We start from the raw sequence: 8149 nt of genomic DNA on the forward strand, positions 1-8149 counted from the left end.
ATAAATATTTATATTTATTTATATGTTTAAATAAATAAATGTGATTTTTTACTTATGATTAGTAATAACAATATTTATATTGATGTAAATTAGTATAAGAAGTATTTATTTGTAATAACTTTTATTTATTTAAACTAATAAATATATTTAATGAATAAATATTTCTTTTGAAAAATATTTTTATTTTTTTGAAAATAAATATGCTAATATTTTTTAATAAAATATATTTTTTAAGTCTTAAAAAAAACAAATGAAGGACTAAGTTCATATTTTTTTTTCTTATTTTTCTTTCCTTTCAACGGCATACACACGTTCTCTAAAAGCATATATATCAAGGTTGCAAAAACCGAATCGATCAATAAACCAGTAGAATGATGATTGATTCAGCGATTTAGTGATCTAACCGTATTTTAATCAGGGTTCAACCGATTTAATTAAATATAAAATAAAATTATAAAAAATTAATATATCATTTTTAATATTTAAATTCAATAAATTTTCAACTAAAAAAACTCAGTATAAATTACATATAACAAAATAAAACTTCAGTCATAAAAAATATACCTTTAAATTCTTTAAAAATTCTTATGAAGTACATTATCTCAAAGAAAAAAAAAGCTTGCTATAGTTATTGGCATTGATATATAATTTAATTTTTTAAAATCAACAGAATTATTCTAAAAAATTCAACAAGGTACCAGCAACCATTAACAAAAATGCTCCAAAAGTAACAAAAAAGATGAAAATCAAATGAAGCAGTAACCATATTTTCTTCAGTTAATCAACAGAGTTACATAGGTAATCCAATTAAAATATTTTTTACAATTACAACAATCAGAATTTAATCTATCCAACCATCAGAATTCAGAATATAAAAACAGCAAATCATAATCATTATAATTAACAAAATAAAAAAAAACAAATTAAACTACCGATCGAATAACTCAAGAAAGAGGGAGAGCAACATAATCGAACTGTTTAATTTTCTATGGAGGCAGAGTGAAACAGCGAAGAGTCCACGACAACAGAAAGTAACGCTCGAACTGCGCTGTGAGCTCGACAGAGAAAGGGCAAAGACGGGCAAAAACACCGAGGATAGAGACGAGTTCAGGAAGGCCAACGATGACAATGACAGAAGTGACTTGACGACACGATGAGGACAGAAACAGCGACGAGAACAACAGCTCCCAGTAGATCTGGCGATACGAGAATAGATCCAGGAGGAAAAGAGGGGCGGCCAATGACGACGAGGACAGAGGCAAGTTTGGCGACACCACGAGGACAGAGAAGCTGAGAAGGTGACACTACTGTTGGTGGTGGCGGCGCTGGAACTCAAAGGGAGAGAGAAAGGGGTATTAGGGTTTTCTTCTGAGAGTAAGGGAGTAGCTAGGCTTTTATATGGGGGTTTGTTTTTTTTTAAAAACCTTTGAAAACCGTCACCAGTTAACCGCCGATTCGATCATTTTTTTACCGATTTTTTGCCAGACGATTTTTAGGCTTATCCGGACCAGTTAGCTAATTGATTCCTGATTAATCCGGTTGAACCGGCCGATCCGATTTGATTTTTAGAACCATGATATACATACACTATGCTATATATTTTCTCACTGTCATATTATGTCTCTCTTTTCTCTCTCATATCACTTCTTCAACAATAATTCTATACAATTTTATTTCAATTAATTTTGCTATTTTTCTATTCCAACTCTATTATGTTTTATCTATTATGCTTTCTTATGCTGACTTTTATTCCAAAATTTTATTGAAGTAGTCTAATTTTAAAAAAGAGAAAAATTACTTTTAATTCAAGTATTACCAATTATTAAGACATTAAGATGACTCTTGAACTTGATAATTATCTATATTTTAAAATTTTTTCATATTTATAATTATGGGTATGATCCCTTCCATCTTGTATTTTCGGTAGAAGAAACCAACAATTATATTTAATTAAAAAATCTATAAATATACTGATTTAGGTGCAATATATTAGTAATAATTTTGTTTGGGATGTAATTATCTTGTTATCTTGAAGGATCATCATTATGCTTCCAACTTCCTTCTCGTTAATTTTATTTGGATACTTTCAGATCCTTATCACATATATTTTAAAATTTTAATAAAGCTTTCTTACATTGACAACAACATCAAGAACATAGTCGTAGTATTTACCCATCTTGTTTTGATTATCCCGTATGTGTTATGGTGAAGACAATTAATGTTAGAAAATGTGTTTGAAGAAGCTGGTCTCAAATTGAAATTTTTAATTTAATGGGTAAAATAAAAGACATTACAGAAAAAGTGCTTGTACTATTTTGTCTTATATTATAAAATATATAGATGATATATATAATAATATTATTGTATTTAAAAAATTTTACCATCATATTTCAAGCAGGTTCCACATACCAAAATGACAAAGTTAACATATATGCGTGTTGAACATGAAGCTGTGACACTTGTTGAGTATTGAAACATATACTGAATACCTTTTATATATTAATAAATTGCCATTATATGAACCTTTTACATGTTAAATTGACGCAAAACCTCAATTTATTAAATTTCAAACTTTATAGGTAGCATATTTAAACAAAAGAAAATTTCTGTCTTATTTATTGGAATTGTCAACATAGTATGCTGTTACTGCGTGTCAGTACTAGCACAAGATGCGTGTTAGCACTAATACAAGATACGTGGATGGTCCATACGCATAGTGTAATGATTCCCGTTCTATTTAAGAGTTTGATTAGGGATAATAGTTTGGTTAGTTAAGTATGATAAAGTAGGTGAGTTTAGTGGGCTGTTTCTTTATGGACTTGATGTATTTGAAGATATTTTTAGTAAAATTTATTAGAATTTGCATGGAAGTCAAAAAGACTTAGATAATGCAACTCGTGAAAATATAATTTTTTTAATAGTTTAACTTGTTACAAAAAAAATTTGTTTATGTATTTCATTATTAATGATAAAAGAAAAAAATAAATAGAATATATAATAAAAAATGTATCTCATGTTATTAATTGGACTACTATAATAATATTAATAATATAAAATATATATTATTATTGACGTAAGAAATTTTAGCTATTTTTAATATTTTTGTTAACGACAAAATATATAAAAATTTTAAATTAATATTTTTGTAACAAGTTAAAATATTAAAGATAAATAAAAATTATTACAATAATAATAATAAGTATATATTATGTATTATCATTTTTATTTTTAAAACATTAATATAATTATGACTAATTTAAAAGTAAAAATAATTATAAATGTGTATTTTAATTAATAGACTAAAGTGTATTTTATCAGTGGCAGAATTTAAAAGAAATTTTTAGAGGAGTCAAAAATCTTAATAAAAAATTATATAATGGTATTTATATTAAAATAAAAATTAAAAATATAATTATTTTATTTTTAAGTTTATTAATTAAAAGGTAGGATTATATATGATTAAAGTTAACTAAAAAAGTAAATATGACTTTCGTTAAAAAAATTGTTTAGATTAATAAATAATTTGATTTTAAATAAAAAAATTTTAAAAAAATAATTACTGGAGGCGATGGGTTGACATGACTCAAGTTACAGTAGTTCCACTAGAATCATGAGAGGAAGCATACATTCAGGTTCAGGATTTTTAGTTCATGTCCCTCGTGTAGTCATTTAAAATTTGTTGGGACCTTTTTTATTCCTTTTGGGGCCCTCCTTATTTTTCATTTATCTTTGATCAACATTATACAGCTCAACCCATCAATTGGTCCATTACTTAACCATCTCTAATATAGTGATTACCTCCTAATTATTTAATCTTCACAAAAAAACAAAATAAAAACAACGGAGTCACACTTCACAAATTCCGTACACACATTTATCTTTAACTCCATGCGTCTCCTTCTTACCATGACACCACATATAAGCATGTCATGCTTACAACTACCATCAGCACCATAGAATCACCCTTAAATAAATTGATCCAAAATTTAATTTAAAGTTCTGATACCACTTTTAAAAAATGGAACATGTGAAACGTGTTGAACATGGAGCTGTGACACTTGTCGAGTATTAAAACATATATTGGTTACCTTTTATATATTAATTTCAACTTGATGCGGCACTTCAATTTATTGAATTTCGAACTTCATAGATAACATATTTAAATAAATTGATCCAAATTTTAATTTAGAGTTCTAATACTGCTTTTAATAAATATGTTTTTTGAGCCTTAAAAAAAACAAACGCAAGGCTAAGTCCATAACTTTTTCTTATTTTCCTTCCCTTTCAACGGCGCGCACACACACTCTAAAAGCATATACACACACTATGCTATACCCTTTCTCACTGCCATATTATGTCTCCCTTTCAATTGGCCCATCAATTGGTCCATTACTTAACCATCTCTAATATAGTGATTACCTCCTAATTATTTAATTTTCACAAAAAAATAAAATAAAAACAACGGAGTCACACTTCACAAATTCCGTACACACATTTATCTTTAACTCCATGCGTCTCCTTCTTACCATGACACCACATATAAGCATGTCATGCTTACAACCACCATCAGCACCATAGAATCACCCTTAAATAAATTGATCCAAAATTTAATTTAAAGTTCTGATACCACTTTTAAAAAATGGAACATGCGAAACGTGTTGAACATGGAGCTGTGACACTTGTCGAGTATTAAAACATATATTGGTTACCTTTTATATATTAATTTCAAATTGATGCGACACTTCAATTTATTGAATTTCGAACTTCATAGATAACATATTTAAATAAATTGATCCAAATTTTAATTTAGAGTTCTGATACTGCTTTTAATAAATATGTTTTTTGAGCCTTAAAAAAAACAAACGCAAGGCTAAGTCCATAACTTTTTCTTATTTTCCTTCCCTTTCAACGGCGCGCACACACACTCTAAAAGCATATACACACACTATGCTATACCCTTTCTCACTGCCATATTATGTCTCCCTTTCAATTGGCCCATCAATTGGTCCATTACTTAACCATCTCTAATATAGTGATTACCTCCTAATTATTTAATCTTCACAAAAAAATAAAATAAAAACAACGGAGTCACACTTCACAAATTCCGTACACACATTTATCTTTAACTCCATGCGTCTCCTTCTTACCATGACACCACATATAAGCATGTCATGCTTACAACCACCATCAGCACCATAGAATCACCCTTAAATAAATTGATCCAAAATTTAATTTAAAGTTCTGATACCACTTTTAAAAAATGGAACATGCGAAACGTGTTGAACATGGAGCTGTGACACTTGTCGAGTATTAAAACATATATTGGTTACCTTTTATATATTAATTTTAAATTGATGCGGCACTTCAATTTATTGAATTTCGAACTTCATAGATAACATATTTAAATAAATTGATCCAAATTTTAATTTAGAGTTCTGATACTGCTTTTAATAAATATGTTTTTTGAGCCTTAAAAAAAACAAACGCAAGGCTAAGTCCATAACTTTTTCTTATTTTCCTTCCCTTTCAACGGCGCGCATACACACTCTAAAAGCATATATACACACTTTGCTATATCCTTCCTCACTGCCATATTATGTCTCCCTTTCCTTTCTCATGTCATTTCTTTAACAATAATTCTATACACTTTTATTTCAATTAATTTCATTATTTTTCTATTTCAATTCTATTATGTTTTATCTATTATGCTCTCTTATGTTGGTTTTTATTCCAAAATTTCATTGAAGTAGTTTAAATTTAAAGAAGAGAAAAATACTTTTAATTCAAGTATTACTAATTATTAAGACATTAAGGTGACTCTTTAACTTGATAATTATCTATATTTTTAATTTTTTTTGTCATATTTATAATTATGGATATGATCCCTTCTATCCTGCATTTTCAGTAGAAGTTATTTAATTAAAAAAATCTATACTTGTATATTATATTGATTTAGCTGTAATATATTAGTAACAATTTTGTTTGGAATGTAGTTACCTTATTATCTTGAAGGTGTTGGGAATAAGTAGTATGACCACAATCCAATCAATCATGTATCAAATAATTTGTTATTGTTATTATATTAAAATGTTAATTTAATAAGATCCTTGATTAAATTTAGAGATTTATCATTGTGATAGTGATCATAATATTGAGAGATAAATCTTTCATAATTTAATCTAAATTGTTCTTGATCATAAGAATTACCGTATATTTGTCAATAAGATATTCTCAAGATAAATATAGTAATAGAGTTTTCTTTGACCTGCGACAGTCATAGTAATTAACAATGTATTTATTATACTTTGATTCCGGACACCTAATATCCTAGGGTGCTAGTTGAATGGATATTTGGTATAATTTAAATACTTGTAGAATTAATGATTAGTCAATAAAAAATATGTCAACTCTCGGTAGAAAGTTTAAGCTCTATGATTATAATGACTGAGATGAATAAAACTTTGGCCAAGGGGATTGAATAAATGAAGAAATGAGTTTTCTAAGTCATTCACAATTCATTATAATAATGGTAACAAGTTAGAGTTTGACAATTAAACCATACTCTAAGGGTTAACCAAGAGCTGGAAAGATGGAATGAATTAAACTTTGTTCTTCTGAGGTTTTTAGTAAAAATATATTACTTCATACTATCGGGTCATTGAGGAGTGTTGTTAGACGCCAACATTGATTAATAAATTTAGTATGACTAATTTGCTACCCGCTTAGTATTGAACCTATGGGGTCACACACTAACGAGTGTTCTAATCTTTGTTATAGAATTATTTAATTATTATTTTGATTTGATCAAATAAATAATTATATTAATTCAAATGGAATATTATTGTATTATTTGCTAGCACCAAGAATATAATAATAATATGATAATTGAGAATATTAAATGAGATTTGAGAATAATTAATTATTCTATTTCTGAATTTGAATTATAAATTTGGATGAGATCCAAATCGATTATGTTTTAAATTGTTATGATATGATTCATATTCAAATTTAAAATTTCAATATATGATTTAAGTTTGAATTGAGAATCAAATTTAAAATAAGTAACAAATCTCATACTATATATATGTATGCCAAGAGTAGAGGAAAGGGAAGAAAATAAACACAAGAGTTTTATTCCTTTACCTGTAAACCCCGGTTAAATTAGTAGATAATTAGTCAATAAATTATTTTTTTAATAAGAAAGATTATAAATGTGAAAATTATAATAAATTAGGATAGAGCTCGTTGAAACGAGAATTTTGACACCAATTTCGAAAAAAACGGTCGAAGATTAGACCGAATGGGTCAAACCGATTGAACCGGACCCGAATCGAGCCGTCGGTTCAACCGGACCAACTCATTAAAAGAAGCCGAACTCCTTTCTCTCCCTCATTTGGATGCAGCAGCGTGAAACACTTCCAGGGAGGGGAGAAAGCTTCCGTAACCTTACGGTAAATTTCCGATCCCCGTAACTTCTCCGTCTGAGCTCTAATCGCCGCACCGTTTGCGGCCACGCGTTCACCGCGTCGAGCTCTACGTTTTTACTGGAACAATTTCATTGATAACTTGTTTAATCACTCTCAGCCTTCTCTTCTTCCAATTTCCGAATTTTAAGTGGGAATGTTGAATTTTTTTTATTTCTGATGTTTTATGATCCAATTAGCTTGAGAAAAATGTTCACCCTTGCTTATGTGAAGCTTGGGTAAGGTGAGGATACGATCATTCTATCTTATTTTCTTTGAATTTGAGCTTTGAGTATTAAATTGGATATATATGTGTTATGAATGTGTATTAGGTTGTGAATAAATAATTGGAGCTTGAAATTGTGAATATTGGAACTTGGAGGAAGCTGATTAGTTAAATTTTGAAGGGGCTGCCTTGGTTTTAAATAATTTGCTTTGGTCGTTACGTGAAAATCGGCCAAGGTATGGTTTAGGTTTCTTGCATTTAATATATAATGTTCTGTGAAAAGTTAGGCTAGACGACCATAGGATAAGTTGGAAAGCAGGTGTATGTTTAATGTTTAGTAATTTGTCGATGAATATATTTGGTTGAAGTTTATTGGATAATTAGTTATTAATTTTGGATGGTGAATGTTGTTATGTTAATTTGGAGAGAATTATGGTTGAATGTTATTGTTGATGAACAT

Source organism: Arachis duranensis, chromosome 2 (assembly GCF_000817695.3).
Source record: "Arachis duranensis cultivar V14167 chromosome 2, aradu.V14167.gnm2.J7QH, whole genome shotgun sequence".
NCBI lineage: Eukaryota > Viridiplantae > Streptophyta > Magnoliopsida > Fabales > Fabaceae > Arachis > Arachis duranensis.